This window comes from Lepidochelys kempii, chromosome 2 (genome assembly GCF_965140265.1).
Source record: "Lepidochelys kempii isolate rLepKem1 chromosome 2, rLepKem1.hap2, whole genome shotgun sequence".
In the NCBI taxonomy this organism is placed as follows: domain Eukaryota; kingdom Metazoa; phylum Chordata; order Testudines; family Cheloniidae; genus Lepidochelys; species Lepidochelys kempii.
Genome location: NC_133257.1, coordinates 31,663,982 through 31,684,870, shown reverse-complemented (window position 1 = coordinate 31,684,870; position 20,889 = coordinate 31,663,982).

Sequence of the window (20,889 nt, the reverse complement as noted above, 5' to 3'; positions counted from 1 at the left end):
CAGAGTTATAATTTGGGAATGGAATGTGATTGAAGATATTTTGGGTTTAAGATACAAACATCAAGGACAAAATTATTGTGGAAAGCTATTGCAGTGTACCAGGATGAACTCTTTAAGTTGAAGACATTGGACTACACAGATTATAATTATTCAGATATCTGTTGACTAACAAAGACAGCCAAAGTGTCATAAAAAATGTAACTTAGGTAAAGAAAAAAAAACAATGGAGGCTTTAGAAAATGCAATGAAAGAACAAAAAGTTTAACACTGAGCAACAAAGAAATGGTAATAAAATAGATTGTTTCCTTATTATTTTAAATCTTTCTTCGTTTTTGTCAAGGTTCCTTCCCCACTCTGAACTCTAGGTTATAGATGTGGGGACCTGCATGAAAACCTCCTAAGCTTATTTTTACCAGCTTAGGTTAAAACTTCCCCAAGGTACAAACTATTTTCTTTTTCCCTTGGACTTTATTGCTGCCACCACCAAGCGTCTAACAGATATATAACCAGGAAAGAGCCCGCTTGGAAACATCTTTCCCCCTAAAATCCTCCCCAAACCCTACACCCCCTTTCCTGGGGAAGGCTTGATAAAAATCCTCACCAATTTGCATAGGTGAACACAGACCCAAACCCTTGGATCTTAAGAACAATGAAAAAGCAATCAGATTCTTAAAAGAAGAATTTTAATTGAAGAAAAAGTAAAAGAATCACCTCTGTAAAATCAGGATGGTAAATACCTTACCGGGTAATCAGATTCAAAACATAGAGAATCCCTCTAGGCAAATCCTTAAATTACAAAAAGACACAAAAACAGGAATATACATTCAGCACAGCTTATTTTCTCAGCCATTTAAGCAAACAGAATTTAACGCATATCTAGCTAGATTACTTACTAAGTTCTAAGACTCCATTCCTTTCTGTTTCCAGCAAATGCCTCACACTCACTCACACACACACACACACACACAGAGCCTTTGTTTCTCCCCCCCTTCCAGCTTTGAAAGTATCTTGTCTCCTCATTGGTCATTTTGGTCAGATGCCAGTGAGGTTATCCTAGCTCTTAACTCATTACAGGTGAAAGGGGTTTTTCCTCTGGCCAGGAGGGATTTTAAAGGTGTTTACCCTTCCCTTTATATTTATGACAGTTTTATGCTTTGCAATATCTATACAACACTCCAGTCTCATACTACCTCTGTTTTAATTGACTTGTCTTCAGACATTAGGTTAGAAACATCGAGCTTCTTTGCAGTTCTGTAGCACTATACCTAAATTGCTCAAAAAGGCAACCTATATTTCAAAGATAGGTATCTCCCTTTCAGTAGTTCTGGTGTAGCTATCACTATAATGACCTGGCATTAATTACAAGCATTAGTAGCAACATCTTTGCTTTTCCAGGGGGACCATCTGTTCTGCCAATCTTAATAAGTCCTGTTTTTGAAGATCATTAACAAATGATCCCTATTTACAGCTATTTTTTTTAAAATTGGCATTTTCCCCTTAATTTTCACTTTTTGAATTTATGAAAGAGCCCTCTATGATGACATTTTGTGGTTGTTTCAGTACTCTAAAGATGTCACTGAAAGATTAACGGTATAAACTTTAACTATTGCAGACCTAATGGTCCACTGTAATGGGGGAACTCTGATGTCAATCAGCATATTTGGATCTGTGGTTGGTTTGTTTGTTTTTTGCTGCAGTAGAATCCTTTCCAAGTGCCAGCATGGAGGAGAATTTGTTCAAGGTTATTTACATTTTATAAAATCTGGCCAGGATTAAGAATTGCTTATTCAATACCGGTGCTTAGAGAGTGACATTGACTAAACTAGATATGAAAGTGTATCCTTGCTATGTAGCAGCCTTTCATGCCTTCATGTTATTCCTGTATGTTTTTTACTAATTAATTATCTCCATTTAGGTACAAAAAATGAAAAGAAAATGGGACTGTGAATCAGCTCAGAGCCCTTGAAATCAATGGAAGTTAGGAGCCTAAATAGTTTTGTGGTCTGGGCCTTGCTGTCTGACTTGATAGAGGGTTTGAAAAATATGTGTGCCTTTACTTGAACTAAGCCAGGTGGTCTTGTTATACCACTGATGCTGTATTTCACCATTTAGTGCACAATCCTGCTGTCATTGGAATCAGTGGCATAGATTCCATTAATTTTAGTAGGAGCAGGACTATACCTTTAGTGCTCAATTATGCTCCTAGCAACCTGAGACATTTTTAGGAGGGGAGCAAGTGCACAACCCAAGTGGCAGTGTTGCTCAGGCTCCTGAAAAATAGCATGGGTAAATAATCAGGTACAAAAGTAGAGAACATAGTTGCATATGGAATTTTTAATAGTGTACATGGAGGGTTGCTTTGTGTACTGGGGTGGGTGCTCTTAATATTTATGTGGGGATGACCAGGAATTTTCTAGACATTGACAGAATTGAGCTCTGAAATGTTAGGTCAGTCCAAAGCATACCAAATTTGTTAGGTGTTGGCCCAAGCTATTCCTTGGTGTCAGGCCTATATTTCTCCAAAGGTACTCCTTGTTTCTAAACAAAGAATTAAATCATTTATATTAAGTGGGAAGCAAGATGTTTTATCAAATCACATAGTTCCTGATTCAGCAAACTACTTCAGTACATACTAAACTTAAGCATATTCTTAAATCCATTCTGATTAATCAGAGGACTTAAGCAAATGTCATCAAACAAATAACTTAAGCTTATAGGCAGGCATGTGTAAGTGTCTTGCTGAATATGGATGGGGTTATTCATATGCTTAAAGTTAAGCATATACTTAAGTGTTTTTTTTTCTGAATTGGGCATTAGTACATACCTTTTGGCAAATTTGGAGGTGAGTTCAGACTTGGGCTTTGATGGAAAGCTAGTAACAACTTAAACTGTGGAGAGACTGATTGCCAAGGAGACAGTTATTTCACTTCTTGTTATTGTATATTTGTAAGGGTTTGGACGACCCACAATGCCCATCCACAATGCCCATCCATTTCTGAAGACAATAAAGATTTGCTAAATTGCTTCTTATATTTGTAAGTGAGGTAATGTCTTTTATTGGACTGGTGGTGAGAGATTGAATGCTTATCTCTCTCATCAACAGAAGTTGTTCCAAAACAAGATATTACCTCAACCACCTTGTTTGTTTTATCCTGGGACCAACATAGCTACAACCACACTGCATATCTTATATTTGTATTTAATTAGACATATAGAGACAGTGGGCAAACGTTTTGTTCTGTGAGATAAATTAGGTCCAAAGCTCCTATAAACATAAATAAAAGTTATACATGCAACTCCATAAGCACTATGCCAAAAAATTCACCCAGTTCAGCAAAGAACACAGCTTGACTCTCATAACTCAAATGGATGTCTTTCCACTGACTGCAATGGGTTTTGGATCTGGCCCTACGATTGCAGTGCTGGAAGAACAAATGTCTCTTCACTTATAAACTGAGCACATTTGGAAACCCCTGATCAGTTTCACAGTAGAAATGCACATTAAGGTACAGCTAAACCAGAAGCTATTTGGTTTTGTATAGTAAAGTGTTACCATTTTTCCTAATCTTGTACTTTAAAACACAGGTAGAATATGCACAGTAGTCTTACTTCTGCATGCAGTATATTCAGCCTGCAGTGTTAGGATGCAGATCTATTGTTAAAAGATATGTAGTGTTCATATGACTTGATCTAATCCTGAAATTAGTATTCCCAATACCCCGTCAATTCTTTCTCACCAGTCTCAAGTTACAAAATAAACTGGTGAAGGCTTTTACCCAGGAGTTTTGCACAGTGTTCTCATCAGCCTTAAGGCTCTTCAAAGCTTGCACAGATACAAGTTGGTTTTACTTCTTTCCTCCCCACCTCCATAAGGATTACTTGCAGGTCCAGTGAGTATTACAAGGCTGCTAAACTCTGAGTGATATACACGGAGTTTGGAATAGCGCCAAGTAAACATATGGCTCCTGCTCATCTAGCTGCAGGTAGTACATATACCTCAGGTGATCTGAAATCCCATTTTTAAGGAGTCATTCGTGGTCCATCTGCCTCAGCAGTTTTCATCAGTACTGTAATCTTCCAGCCTTTTGTTCCTGCTCTATTGCCCCTTCTTTGGCACCACCTTGTTGTTCTTCCTTTCCACTTGTGACAAACGAGACTGAAAAGAGAAATTTGACAAGACTTTTACATTGTGTCTACGTTCAGCAACAGGAATGAGAATGGATTTTTTTCTTCTTACACCTATAAATCTTCAGCATTCAGTATACAGCAGTTTCCTACACATTGTAAATGAATTGCTCTGAATCTGTCTTTCAGCAGATAGATTCTTTCAAAGTGGCTCTTTCCTCTACTGTTCAATGGTTTGTTTTTTAAAAGGACAAACTTTTATGTTGTCATTACTTCATGGCTGAACTTCAGTAAGATCACAACTTAGGCCTGAGTGTAAAGAGCTTCCTTTCCTGACTGTACTCGCAATATAATGTAGTGACCAAATCCCGTTCTGTGATAAAGAAGCAGTGGTACTGCCTACACCATAGGCAAAATTTGGCTCTGAAACTGGAAGGTGTTTTTATTCTGACTCTAGTTTATCTGAATGTGTGTCAGAGGAATATATATCTGGATATGTTCCTTGTCTATCAGAGCTGCAAACACACTCATCCTCACTCTGCACCATCACATGTGTATTTGACTCAAGCTATTATGATTATGTTAATTTTTTTTTTGAGCTCCACAGTGTACTCAGTGCTTTTTAGAGCATAAAGCAAGAACCAGTTACAATCTAGACAAACAGGCTACAGAAGGATTTGTGTTGGTGTCCCTTAGCCATTTATTTTTCATGTATAGCATCTTCAACATTCCTTTTACCAGCCCTTCTTAACATTCAAACCATGCAGTTCATCGAATAATATATTGTTCAAGGGGCATTGTTTGGCATAAATCTCAAGGCAAAGAGTTTTGTGTTTTGCCTGCCTGGAAGCAGTTTGAAAACAGAGGACCAGATTGTCAACTGGTGTAAATAGACACAGATCCACTGACTTAATGAACTTACACTGGTTTACACTAACTGAGGATCTGGCCCCATAATACCAATCTAATTGAAACTTATTGTTTGTATTAGCTTTGGAGCAAATATACCTGTTTGGTTTATTTAAATGACTAGTAACAGAGGAAATTAAAAATTAAGACAAGAATTGCACTTTGCATCAGAAAATGATACATTACCGGTCTAAGTATGACTTCAGAAGTGATTTGTGATTTCTGGGTTCAGTGCATTTTGAGCACTCAGCTTGAAAAAGCTGGACTTTTCTGAGGGTTGCTGCTCAGCACTTTCTTTTTCCAGAATTCTCTGGCTGGGCACCCAAAATCAATAGTTTTGCAATTTCTGGCCAGAAAGCTTTACATTTAGTTGCATTGTAGTTATCAAAGTGCTGAATGGTGGGGTTTTAATATTATGAGAGAAAATGAGTGGACAGCATTCATGATATCATTATGTTATAACCAAGCTAGTTTTATTTAGAAAATGTACAGATTTCTGCCAATAGATTTTGAGCAGAAAGGATTTAAACAGCAAAAGCAGCACGATCCAAACTGGCTCAAAATAGCAGATAGCTAGTATTTCTTACCGTGTGCACTCAACAGACAGTGCCTGGAGTATTTTACAGAAATACTCGTGTTTTCTTCCCTTTTAATGTTCATCAGGCAAAAAAGTTCTGCATGTAACTTCACACCAAACACATTACAATTATTTTCTATTTATCCTGACTATTTGTTTTCAATAATTATTCAAGTGGATCATTATTCTTGGAGATGCAGTTAAAAGCAAATTGCCCTCTTTCATTTATTCAGTACTTCTCAACAACCCAATCAATGTTGTGTAACACTTATGTTGTTCCAACGGTGCACTAGAAATGAAATGTACAGAGTAAAAAAAAAGGTTCCATGGGCGAAAATATTTTCAACAAAATATAATATACAGTTTGATTTTAAAGCCATATTTAGGCACCTACCTTATTTTCAAAAGTACTGAGCACATTTGCAAAAATCAGGATTGTTTCATGAATGATTCAGTTTACAGACAGGAAAAAGAGCCAAATTTACAATGAACATTTGAAAAAGGTAACGCGACTAGTTAAGTTCATTTATTTCAAAAGGCATTTAATTCTGGTATTCTATATTATAAAGCCAGGTCCTGATCTGATGTAGAGCAGTGTGGATCTATTAAATTCAATGAAGCCATCTCAGTTTGCACCAGCTGAGAATCTGGCCCTATTTACTTCATAAAACTGCCATGTAATGCATATAATGAAAGTTTGGATCACCAGAAATATAGTAGATTAAAATATTCACAATATATTCTTCCAGTACAGTAATTGTACACAGTAATATAGTATGGATAGAGAGAGAATTTTTTTTTATAATTTACTTTTCATTGCGTTTTTTTCCAGGAAAAGTACAATATTCTTCCATTGTAACTGACCTATTTTCAATTTTATATTTGTGGAGTCAAATAATTAATATTAGTCAAGCTATTAGTAGATAATATCTGGACATGTTTCCTTTGGAGTATTAGGAAATTGAGCCTGAAGTTACAGTAAAATGTAAGGAAGACTCATCATAGATTTTTCAGTGCTCTGGCAGTTCCAAAATATTTTTAAAAAATCGTTTCAGGGTGAATCCTAACAAAATACTTCGGAAATTTTCTGTGAAGTGAAAAGTAAAACAAAATTCATGTTAGGTTGAATGAAACATTCAACTATAATTTTTAGGGTTTTTTATTTAAAAAATAAAATAAAGCAAATTTTTTTAAAAAAAGTTATTTCAAATAGAAAAATCAAAACATTGTTTCCAAACATATTAAAACAAAACATTTTTATTTTTTTTTCTGGGGTTCTTTTTTTTTGTTTCCCCACCAAACATAATTCAGTGAAATCAATATGAGTTCACATAATGTTTCAGGCAATACAAATCTGAAGTTTTCCTTTAAAAAAAAAAAAGTTATGGATGATAAATTCCACCGTTCACTAGTCTTTAGCCTTAGTCTACGACATATCCCTCAGGAAGGTGAGTCTCAGCATGGATGGATTGTAAAATCCCTATACAGGTATACATCAACCTCAGCCTGGACCAGTCCACACAAGAGATCTACTTCCTGGACACTACAGTGCTAATAAGCGATGGTCATATAAACACCATCCTATGCCGGAAACCTACTGACCACTATACTTACCTACATGCCTCCAGCTTTCATCCAGACCACACCACACAATCCATTGTCTACAGCCAAGCTCTATGATAAAATCGCATTCGCTCCAATCCCTCAGACAGAGACAAACACCTACAAGATCTCTATCAAGTGTTCTTACAACTACAATACCTATCTGCTGAAGTGAAGAAACAGATTGACAGAGCCAGAAGAGTTCCCAGAAGTTACCTACTACAGGACAGGCGCAACAAAGAAAATAACAGAACACCAATGGAAGAATATTGTACTTTTCCTGAAAAAAAACTCAATAAAAAGTAAATTATAAAAAAAAAAAAATTCTCTTTCTATCCATATTATATTACTGTCTACAATTACTGTACTGGAAGAATATATTGTGAATATTTTAATCTACTATATTTCTGGTGATCCAAACTTTCATTATATGCATTACATGGCAGTTTTATGAAATAAATAGGGCCAGATTCTCAGCTGGTGCAAACTGAGATGGCTTCATTGACTTCAATAGATCCATACTGATCTACATCAGATCAGGACCTGGCTTTATAATATACATTACCAGAATTAAATGCCTTTTGAAATAAACAAACTTAACTAGTCGCGTTACCTTTTTCAAATGTTCATTGTAAATTTGGCTCTTTTTCCTGTCTGTAAACTGAATCATTCATGAAACAATCCTGATTTTTGTAGATGTGCTCAGTACTTTTGAAAATAAGGTAGGTGCCTAAATATGGCTTTAAAATCAAACTGTATATTATATTTTGTTGAAAATATTTTAGCTGTCACCTTCAGCCCCCAACTAAAACCTCTCCAGCGCATCATCAAGGATCTACAACCTATCCTGAAGGACGGCTCATCACTCTCACAGATCTTGGGAAACAGGCCAGTCCTTGCTTACAGACAGCCCCCCAACATGAAGCAAATACTCACCAGCAACCACACACTACACATCAAAAACACTAACCCAGGAACCTACCCTTGCAACAAAGCTCGTTGCCAGCTCTGCCCACATATCTGTTCAAGGGACACCATCATAGGGCCTAATCACATCAGCCACACTATCAGAGGCTCGTTCACTGCACATCTACCAATGTGATATATGCCATCATGTGCCAGCAATGCCTCTCTGCCATGTACATTGGCCAAACCGGACAGTCTCTATGCAAAAGAATAAATGGGCACAAATCAGACGTCAAGAATTGTAACATTCAAAAACCAGTCAGAAAACACTTCAATCTCTCTGGTCACTCGATTACTGACCTAAAAGTCGCAATATTACAACAAAAAAACTTCAGAAATAGACTCCAACGAGAGATTGCTGAATTGGAATTAATTTTCAAACTGGACACCATTAACTTAGGCTTGAATAAAGACTGGGAGTGGATGTGTCATTACACAAAGCAAAACTATTTCCTCATGTTTATTTTTCTCCCCCCTACTGTTCCTCACACATTCTTGTCAACTGCTGGAAATGGCCCCCCTTGATTATCACTACAAAAGGTTTTTTTCTCTCCTGCTGGTAATAGCTCAGCTTACCTGCAAAAAGAAAAGGAGTACTTGTGGCACCTTCCACAAGTACTCCTTTTCTTTTTGCGGATACAGACTAACATGGCTGTTACTGTGAAACCAGTCACCTTACCTGATCACTCTCATTACAGTGTGTATGGTAACACTCATTGTTTCATGTTCTCTGTGTATATAAAATCTCCCCACTGTATCTTCCACTGCATGCATCCGATGAAGTGAACTGTAGCTCACGAAAGCTTATGTTCAAATAATTTTTTTAGTCTCTGAGGTGCCACAAGTCCTCTTTTTCTTTTTGCCTACACAGGTATAGGATCAAGAGTATGGTGCACTTTGTGCTACAGCTTAAATTTAGCTCCTATGACTTTTGGATCTCTCTCTTTTTCCAGTGTTTTGTGTATTATGGTAATTCATTTTAATAGTCCTAATTCTGTCATGCTGCAAATAGTCAGCACAAATTTAAAATGTGAAACACATGCATGTTTGAAATATATATATATAATGCAACTTTGACCATAAAACTATATGAATATAGATAGAAACTGGGCAAATTTTAATATACAGGAAAAAGAGAAATGAAAACAGCTAATTCAGTTTCTTTAGTCTAGTCAGACGTGATTGACAGTTTTTTTGATTTGCATATTTTTTCTCATTGTCTTACAAAAGGGTTCTTCCTTCAACTTTCATAAGTCAACTTTCCATGTATCAAGATGTCCTTTTTTGGGGGGGTGGGGAGAGGTGAATACTGATAGTCTAACTGAAAATTAATTCATGACATGAAACTTCTCCAGTTGAGTTTTGTAATATTCAATGTTATTAGACTCTTTGAACCCTTAATGCTTCATAAATTAGTTTTCAATAATGTTTTTAATGATTAAATCAGTTTATTGTCAGACGTTTTCACAGACACTTATCAAGGACTATTTATCAAGTGCTCAATTTGTTTTTGAAATAGCCCTAACATTGCACACAAAGAATCTATTTCTGGCAATGAATTCACTTAACACTTCAAAATTCATGTTTTATATTCCCTCTTTTATTCAAAGGGACTATCTCATTCTTCTTCTTTATACCATGACATTGGTATTAGGCATCTTTGTATTTTAACTGAACCTACGTAATTAGTCACAGTGAATTTTATTGAAAAATATCTTGTTCTTTAATAGAAATATTGACTTGGGTGAAGTGGAAAACTCATTTCATGTACTCAAGAGAACTCAGAAATGATCTCTAGGCAGGCATCACTAGTAAGTTAGAGTCTGTGTGCTCTACATACAAGATAAATTGACCTATATAGGAGCCGTGCTTTTTATTCTCCACCTACCCTTGCCCCATATTTATAACTTTACTTTGACTTATTCAACTCTTTATGTAGAAGATTTGGTGCTATGAAACATAAAATAAATATGATTAAGCTAAATTATCTGGAAACATTCCTCCATCCTCTCTCCTACCCCTTTCTCATCTCAGTTGTTCCCTTTTTCTTTACTTACATTTTACAAATTTTGGATTCATAAAATACACTTCCTTAGGGTGAGATTTACAAAGGTATTTAGTTCTAAATACCTTTGAAAATCAGGTCATTATTCCATGAATGACTATTGTCACACCGAGTCACTACATTGTTTGATTTCAATGGGACTTCTTGTTGTGCAAGATAATATATAACATTAGCAAGGGCACTGCAGTCTGGCCCATAGTTATTAGTGATGGGAAACATCACTGAAGAAGAAAGAGAGATATTGAACATTGCTAAATTCTTTAAAAATAAACTCTCAACTTGGGTTGATTTCTAGCTATAAGGTTAATTTAAGAAAGATAGTCAAGCCTCCTGTCTGCTTGAGCAAAGAACAAGCTTCAACTGTGGTTTCAATGTGAAGTCTGGCTGAAATATATATATATATTGCTATTTTCAGCCATTGCTATTCAAAATTTACGGGGGAAACTGTAAAGTAAGTCATTTATATCTACTTATGGGGGAAGAAAATGCAATAAAAAAGAACTGGCTGCAAGACCACATTTTACTTATCCTACCAGTGTATGTTTCACCTAAACTTTTATAATAATTGTTACCGAGTACATTTAATATCAAAGAAAAATATCAAGCATTAGATTGAAGTTTTTAAAAGACGATTTTTATTCCAGATAAATTGCCCTAAAATTTAAAGTAATTTAGCCCTAAAAATGTCAGAGACCATCCTTCGTCATTGTCACTGTGTGGAAATCCACAATAAGGATTGGAAGGCAACAAAACATATGATTTAATGTGAATTAAGAAAAAATACAAGGGAAGGAACTGTCTCATTGGGTTCTAAAATTAAAGAATTCAATTTCTGGGAAATTTCAAATGCTCTCCCTCCCATCTTTTACTGTAGCTTGTGAGTGATGATTTTCCTTTCCTAAATACTCAGACATTTTGGGAAGAAAAAGAAGCAATTAAAGGTTTTTTAAATTCTGTTTTATCAGTTATCCTCTGGAATGTTGCCATTGGTGATCAAAGAGATATTAATTTCTGCATCTTATTACCACTTTCAGCTAAGGAATTTTGGAAAGCTCACAAATGTAGGAAGATTTTTAATATGAAGTCTCAGGGCTTTGTAAGATGTTCTGTTTACGAAGACTCAGAAAATATGAGCTATCATAAAGCTTCCACTGCTTCCCTCTAGATTAGTTGAAAACATTTATACATATGTACTTGACACCTGTTTGGATGTCCGACATATTGATAAAATACTTGGATACATGTTAGTGAGGATGTGGGGATAGAGTTTGTCATATCTTAAAGTAGCATGGTTTTGCACAGTACATAGACTTAATGAAGTACTCAATGCTTTTTTTGCCTTGGTTGTCACAGAAAAGGTCAGCTCCCACAGTGCTATTCTGGGAAACATATTATGGGAGGATGGGAGCAGCCCTCAGTGCTGAAAGAACAAGTTAAGGACTATTTAGAAAAGCTGGACATGCACAAGTCTATGGGTCCAGATCTAATGCATCCGAGGGTGCTAAGGGAATTGGCTGATGTGATTGCAGAGCCATTGACCATTATCTCTGAAAACTTCTGGTGACTGGGGGAGGTCCCAGACAATTTGAAAAAGCAAACAAAGTGCCCATCTTTATAAAAGCGAAGAAGGAGAACCCAGGGAACTAAAGACCGGTCAGCTTCACCTCAATCCCTGGAAAAATCATTGAGCAGGTCCTCAAGGAAACCATTTTGAAGCACTTGGAGGAGAGGAAAGTGATCAGGAACAGTCAACAAGGATTCACCAAGGGCAAGGCATGCCTGACTAACCTGATTGCCTTCTATGATGAGATAACTGGCTCTGTGGATATGGGGAAAGCAGTGGACGTGATATACCTTGACTTTAGCAAAGCTTTTGATATGGTCTCCCACAGTATTCTTGCCAGCAAGTTAAAAAAGTATGAATTAGATGAATGGACTATAAGGTGAATAGAAAGCTGGCTAGATCGTCGGGCTCAATGATTAGTGATCAACGGCTCGATGTCTAGTTGGCAGCCGGTATCAAGCAGAGTGCTCCAGGGGTCAGTCCTGGGGCCAGTTTGGTTCAACACCTTTATTAGTGATCTGGATGATGGGATGGATTGCACCCTCAGAAAGTTCGCAGATGGCACTAAGCTGGGGGGAGAAGCAGATACCCTGGAGGGTAGGGACAGGATCCAGAGTGACCAAGACAAATTGGAGGATTAGGCCAAAAGAAATCTGATGAGGTTCAGCAAGGACAAGTGCAGAGTCCTGCATTTAAGACAGAAGAATCCCATGCACTGCTACAGGCTGGGGACAGACAGGCTAAGCAGCAGTTCTGCAGAAAAGGACCTGGGGATTACAGTGGATGAGAAGCTGGATATGAGTCAGCAGTGTGCCCTTGTTGCCAAGAAGGCTAATGGCACATTGGGCTGCATTAGTAGGAGCATCGCCAGCAGATCGAGGGAAGTGATTATTCCCCTCTATTCGGCACTGGTGAGGCCACATGTAGAGTAGAGATTTGATAGCAGCCTTCAACTACATGAAGGGGGGCTCCAAATAGGATGGAGCTAGGCTGTTCTCAGTGGTGGCAGATGACAGAACAAGAAGCAATGGTCTCAAGTTGCAGTGGGTGAGGTCTAGGTTGGATATTAGAAAACACTTTTTCACTAGAAGGGTGGTGAAGCACTGGAATGAGTTACCTAGGAGGTGGTGGAATCTCCATCGTTAGAGATTTTTAAGGCCGGCTTGACAAAACACTTTTTCACTAGGGATGATTTTTTTGGTGTTGGTCCTGCTTTGAGCAGGGGGTTGGACTAGATGACCTCCTGAGGTCTCTTCCAACCCTAATCTTCTTTGATTTTATGAGTGATAAACAGCTTATCCATTTTCCTTTACATTGTGAATATGGCTATTAAATGGCTAAGATGTGCAGTGACAATAAAGCATACTTTGTACCACTGGTCTTTATTAGCTAAAATGGATTAAAAGAGGCACATTGCATTTTACTTGGTACAATGTTTACATTTGCTTTTGGGGAAAAATGATGTTTCTGATCACTAGAATAAGATCTATTTCTTGATGTCTAATACTACATGGCCAGAGAAAAACATTGGCCTACTTTTAAGGTGTTAGGTGACCTGTAGGTTCTTGCTCCCATCTTGGATTGTTATACTAACACTGCTCTAGAAGTAATGCTGAATCTTCTAGACTTGAAATTGTGAAGAAAAAATGCTTTCCTTGAGAGAACAGTCTAGAAAAATGGAAGAGCTGTGTTGAGGGTGTGGAGAAGTGTGTCAGGAAAGGTTCTTTGGCCAATCCTCAGCTGATAGAATCCCCCAGGATTAAGGGAAAAGAATGGTGTCTTAGAGTAGTAGCCTTTCCTTCCGTCCCCTCCTGAATTGTGACAAGTTGGACTCATCTCCTTAGAAGGTGTTGGCTTAACCAACTATGTACACCACCATGTCTGACTTCTAGCCATCGCAGGGATGGCTTAGTGTGTCAAGATGCAATAGGGTCTGGCCCAGAAACAGGGCTAGCTGAACTGATGAACAGTCTACTCAGGGCTAACGAGAGCCAAAAATTCTTGCTGGTAATAACTTTATTATTCCAGCCACCATGTCTATTCTTTAGTGTGACCAAAAGTCCTGGTAACACTTTTTAATGGGGTTGGTGGAATTTCTGGTTGTGGCCATGTGATCCTGCTATCTGTAAAACTTCAGTACTTTCAGTGTGAATATGCTATTCTCCACTTATCTGCTTCTTTTGAATAATGTTCACCATCAGCATCTTTTGAAGCCCCTCATTTATGCTTTTGTGTATATATTTTCCCCCATTGTGTACTCTTCAGTGTGTATCTGGATGTTCAAGGCCCTAGAATATTGTATATCTAACCAAAGTCAGATTATTTCCACAGTCTACCCTACAGTTCAATTTTAGTTATTATAATCCATGTATGTTTCATTATCAGAATCAAGCAACATTTTTGATATTTTTATACAATGCTTCAGCATGGAAAGTCATCATTTTGTGGGAGAGTTTGGTACTTCTAATTCCTTTTAAACTCAATTATTGAATGACTTATGTAAGCATCCTACACTCTCCAGTCTTAAGTCTTTAAAAACTCACTTCTACCAGTAATAATGTCTAATTTGACATTAGTCTACTGTCCTTTTTCAGGAGAGGATGAAGCTTTTGTTACTGTAACGCTTTCTTGGGCTAATGAACAGCCACTTGGTAATTGAGGCAGGAGGAAGCAAATTGAGGTGGCTTTTTGTTAGAGACATATCCTCCATTTGATTTAAGGGAGAGTACAGGATTCCTTGTTACATTGTTATACTACTTGAGATAATTATAGCAGTTTTTCTGAGAGGATGGAAGAAAGGCAATTATGGACATAGAACCCTAATTATCTTACTTTTTGTGGTGAATTAAGGGCAGATTTGACAGAAAGAGGGGAAAGTGAGAAGCCATCAGAGTTAGATGCACCAGACCCATGCCACAACCAGTCCTTCTGAGAGTCTATTGGTTTAGTCTACAGACAAGTAATAATTCTTGCATCATAGCCAGCTAACATCTACTGCACTCATGTATTTTACTGATGCCAAACAATAACTGCATATTCCTATAGAATTAATGTGTCCTGGATGTGTATTCCACCAGTTTCTTTCACTGCTGTGTGAGTCTCCCTGTCAGAGACACTATTAGGCTAACCAGCTTTTGAGTCTCTGTGCAGTAATAATAAGGGGAAAAATAACAATCCCATAAAATAGAAACTGCCAGACTTGTTTTAGGATTTGGAACAGTAATTGTCCTTTTAAAAAAAAAGTTGTTTGCCTTATTATTACTAATATTACAAAGAGATTAACCAGGGCAACTACAAGTAAAAACAGAATTGTTTCATTTACATAACATTTATTTTGTAGCCTATTAGAACATTTGAAATTACAGTGGATTCTCAAGTACAAGAGAAAATATAAATAATGAGACTACTAAACTCCATATTAAATAATCAACACAATGTTATCAAAGCCATTTCGCAATCATGATTTGTTTTTTCACATATGGTCCCAGTTTTCATATTTGAATACCACAGTTGTGCCTATGTAACTCCACATTTAGGTAAATAAGTTCTGATTTGTACAGCCATCCCACAAAGGATGATAAACACCACTGTTTAACAGTGGGCAATCTAACTGTCAGTAACAATTACCTAGCCAGAGTCTTATCCTCCCATGAAACTAAATCATATAATAATTATCCATCAAAATATTTTTGATCCTCTCAAATTAAGACACCTATTACTTGTTCTGTTTTACAGCTGAAGCCCCGAAAGTATGTTAGTTTGGGAAGAAGTTCAGAATTGTTAACTAAAAATATACTACACCATGTAATAAGATCATATTTAAATTACCTGTCATAGATTTAACATATGCACACTTGTAGGTGCTTATAATTAAGCCATATTGGTCTTTTGGTTTGATTGGGAAGTGATCATTTTGTTTTGTGTTGCGCTGGACCAGCTATTCCACAAAATCTTAATCTATGAAGTAATACCATAAAGAAAATACAATACAGTTTAATGTCAAAATATGTCTGTAGTGAAAAAAAAGATAATGAAAGGAAAAAAGGAATGAATGGCTAAGTACTAGTAAATTGTACTTATGACTTTCACATGTATATTGATAAATGCAGAATATATTTTGCTACTTATGCAATGAGATGTTTGTACATGGAGTGACATTTCTGCCAATTTTTAACACGTATTTAGTATCCACCTACCCTTAAATAGGAACACATACCATAGACAATGTCTTTCTGATGCATGGTCTAGTGGATAGTGAGGTAGATGGAAAGCGAAGAGACTGGAATTGTATTCCCATCTCTGCCACTGATCAGTGTGATTCCTAGCACCCTTTATCTGTCTTATATACCTTGTCTGTCTTCTTTACACTGTAAGCTCTTTGGGGCACGAACTTACAGTGTCTCTTCCTAGATGTATGTATAGCACCTAACACAATGGAAACACAATCACATTTAGAGTCTCTGAGTGCTACAGTAATACAAATAATGTTTTTCCTGTTTGTTTGGGATCTTTTTAGCTAGTCTGTGATATGGTCTGTTTCATTTTTGTGTTTCACTGGTATCTTGGTTGTAATAGTACTGGTGTTTTAAAGGTTAATGAAAAAATGTTTCAGATTTCTATGGATTTTAACTACACTATTTTTTACTAAAGTTGATGGGAAGTTGGGGAAACAAATTCTTTGAAAATTCAGGAGAAGAAATGTAATATTCATAAGAATACTCCAGTAAAAAAATGGCATTTGTTTATTTGTCTTTCCCAACTCCTTGGTTAACAATGCACATAAAACTAACATATCTTCATTTCAGTGGCATTTGGTTCAGGTCCTTAAATATCACCATAAATTACTGGTATATGCAAGCTTTTATCCAATATTTCAATGTTCAGACCTTAAACTGATTCAGTTAATGGTTTCTCACCTACTTTATTTCACTGTACAAGCTTAATAAGCAGCTCCTTCTATGTGGTCTCAATGAAACGGATTAATTAATGAGGAGCTTAATTTGCACATTGCCAGAAGTTCATGGGTGTAAAGGGAGCTGGGAGGAAAACAAATCAGTCATTCTGATGCTTCAAGCATTTTTACATGCAGGACCTAGCAGAGAGTGATACCTCTAGCTGGCCATTACCAGCACCAATCTCAAATATGTTTTCAAAAGTATTTTTACTTCTAGTTACAATCCAGTCAAATTTTGGCTATGTCTACACTAGAGAGCTTATAGGTGTACTGATGCAGCTGATCTCTTGGGTAGCCACTCTATGCTGATGGGAGAGAGCTCTCCCTTCGACATAATTCAACCACCCCCAATGAGTGGCAGTAGCTATGTCGGTGGGAGAAGCTGCGTACAGTACCACTTATGCCAGTGTAATTTAGGTTTTTCAAACCCCCGAGTGACATAATTTTTGCCAACAGAAATGGTGTAGAGACATGGCCTTAGATCCTCATATAGTAATCTCTTCTAACTGATGCAGACACACTGAAAAGGTACCAGTTTTGCTTGAATCAGCTAATGGATATGATTCAGTAACTTTTCAACTAACCGAACAAATCTCAGTTCTGAGCAAATCTATCGCTGTTCACAAAGTAAATCCTCACAGTTGTCTGCAAACTCCACTTTTGTACCTGGTTCACCATTTCTGACCCATTTTCATTGATCTTGTGTGGTTATTTTCATTTGCTATACAAATCGTCCTCTAAGGTTCACACAGATGCGTTTAGAGAGACATCAATAAGTGAACTCTGCAGTTTATTCTACAGGATGTATCTACACAGGGAGTTTTTGTGGCATAGCTATTTCTGATTAACCCTGTGTGTGGATGCTTTTATTCTGGAATAACACTGTCGTGTTCCACATTAGCTTAATCCTCTTCTATGAGATGTGGATCTGGGCCAAAATGAGAAATATTAATTTGTATTTGAATAGCTTCTGAATCAAACATGAAAAGAAATTAAAGTACCAAAGAGGATAAGTAGATAAAATGTGTAACTGGAGAACTTGCTGTTTGCAGTTTTAATTATTGCATAATATAAAAACATTTGCAGCTGTACTATATCATTTTTATTTGGTTTCTTCTTGCATACAAGACTCCTGCATTGCAATTCACTGGAATGGTGCAGCACTGATATTCATGTTCACAGTGACTGTTAGTCTGCTGTTTTGCCCTACTCTTCAGAAATTGGAATAATTAACAAATACAAACAGTGAGAAGATTACTACTCTTCCAACTTTCCCCAATATAGTTGAAGGGCATAATTCTATTTGCTATGACTTTGATAAGGACGGTGTTGCATATAAAAGGATGGAACAACTCTGCTTTACAGAAATGACCACCTAAAATCATTGTTAATTTATTCAGAAATTACTCTATTAAAATGAGAAAGATTCAATTGTATTGGAAAACATTCATATGAGCTTGAATCCCACATGCTTTGTCTGGGACGTAAGTGTTTTTACTCATTATGCAAATATGTTTGGAGATAATAAGAATGGTTTCACATCAATTAATTTGATATTATAAGTAGAATGTCCATTATTCTCTAGGTCCATTAATAGATTTATTTTTTAAGTGTGGTGAGTTTTTAAAATAAGTTTTCCAACATGGGAAGTACATATACACCAAGATTAAAAACAAAAACAAAAGGGGTCAGGGGTTGGCCTGAAGTTAGTCTTAAGATGTGTGTCTATCAAGGCTTCTGTCCTTGTGAATGGCTCCAAAATGTGAATGGCTCTAGGTCACCACAAAGACACAAATGTGCCAGCCGAATGCTTTTGACATGAAAAGCAACAATGCATAAAGTCATATGGTGGTTTCATCACATTATGAACAAGGATATTAGGCATGGGATGAACTAGCCTCCAATGTCTTCCCAGGTGACTCAGCACCAGCTCAGAGGACTTGGCCATCTGCTCTGTATGCCAGAGTCTATAGAACAATCCACCAGCTTTATTTGTTCAGTCCAACAAAAGTAGGATGGAGACAACCTTGTGGATGTCCTCACACATGCTGGAGTGATGTCATGGCTTCTGATCTCACCTGCCTCAGCCTTAACATAGAGCAGGCTGAAACACTGGCAGGAGACTGGGCTATCTGAAAATCGGTAAACTGATGTGTACATTCTATGCTCCACAAGCAGGAGAATTAATAAAAATAAATGAATAAAATTAGTCTCCTTAATCTATATTAGAATCAATGGGAGTTGCAGGGTGATTTAGGCTTTGGCAAATCTGGCCATTCATGTGGAAATGACTTCCATAGGACATTTTTTGAAAGCAAAGCCAATCTTTGCCTTTTTTTTTCTTGTCTTTTTGGTGCCAAAATCGGACATATTTCATTGGATAATCGCTCCCTCCTCATTCATGTTATTTTGATCCTCATAAACTTTTAACCATTCATTTTAAATTTGCATGAAACCCCATGGGAAAATGACTACATTAGCATAGATTACCTTTCCTTTCGCTGAAGTTCTACAGTTTGTCAGAGGGCACGATGCAGTTTTTGCTTTATTTTCCAACCAAGGATTCACATTTTAGCTTCAGCATGCACACTTAGAATAAAAATATTCATATTTTAGTCACTTGATAATATAGTAGCCATTAGCTGTTGTATTAGCATAACAGGTATACTCTTATCATGTGAATTCCCCATCTGTAGCTAATCCAGTAATGTAATGTATGACATTGATGAAAGAGCTCAACCTGCAGTCATTTTGCACACGGAACTCCTATTAAATTTAATGGGAAATTTTTCATGTGGACATATTGCAGGAGTTATTACTTCATTCATTTGTTTATAAGCAGCTCCATCACAGTCATCCCCACAGTAACTGAGCTAACATAAGCATTTTACCCCTTCTCTTTAAAAAGCTCTAAAACACTGCAAAGTTCTGTGTGGAGAGTTTCAGAGTAACAGCCGTGTTAGTCTGTATTCGCAAAAAGAAAAGGAGCACTTGTGGCACCTTAGAGACTAACCAATTTATTTGAGCATGAGCTTTCGTGAGCTACAGTGAAGTGAGCTGTAGCTCACGAAAGCTCATGCTCAAATAAATTGGTTAGTCTCTAAGGTGCCACAAGTACTCCTTTTCTTTTTGTGTGGAGAGTGTTTTCCCTGGAAAAATTAAAGATCATGAATGATTATAAGAACACTTGCACCCATTGAAGTCATGGGCTACTGACCTCAAAGATAGCAAATTCTGACTCTACATACAGCCGTGTTAGTCTGTATTCACAAAAAGAACAGGAGTACTTGTGGCACCTTGGAGACTGACAAATTTATTTGAGCATAAGCTTTCATGAGCTACAGCTCACTTCATCGGATGCATGATGATCTCTCTGGTCACGCAATCACAGACATGAAGGTCGCTATCTTACAACAAAAAAAACTTCAAATCCAGACTGCAGCGAGAAACTGCTGAATTGGAATTCATTTGCAAATTGGATACTATTAATTTAGGCTTAAATAGAGACTGGGAGTGGCTAAGTCATTATGCAAGGTAGCCTATTTCCCCTTGTTTTTTCCTACCCCCCGCCCCAGACGTTCTGGTTAAACTTGGATTTAAACTTGGAGAGTGGTCAGTTTGGATGAGCTATTGCCAGCAGGAGAGTGAGTTTCTGTGTGTGTGTGTGTGTGTGTGTTCCCCCGGGGGGGGGGGTGAGAAAGCCAGGATTTGTGCTGGAAATGGCCCACCTTGATTACCATGCACATCGTAGGGAGAGTGGTCACTTTGGATGAGCTGTTACCAGCAGGAGAGTGAGTTTGTGTGTGTGGTTTTTTGGAGGGGGGTGAAGGGGTGAGAGAACCTGGATTTGTGCAGGAAATGGCCCACCTTGATTATCATACACATTGTGAAGAGAGTGGTCACTTTGGATGGGCTATTACCAGCAGGAGAGTGAGTTTGTGTGTGGGGGGGCGGAGGGTGAGAAAACCTGGATTTGTGCTGGAAATGGCCTAACTTGATGATTACTTTAGGTAAGCTATTACCATCAGGAGAGTGAGTTTGTGTGTGTATGGGGGTGGGGGGGTGAGAAAACCTGGATTTGTGCTGGAAATGCCCCACCTTGATTATCATGCACATTGTAGGGAGAG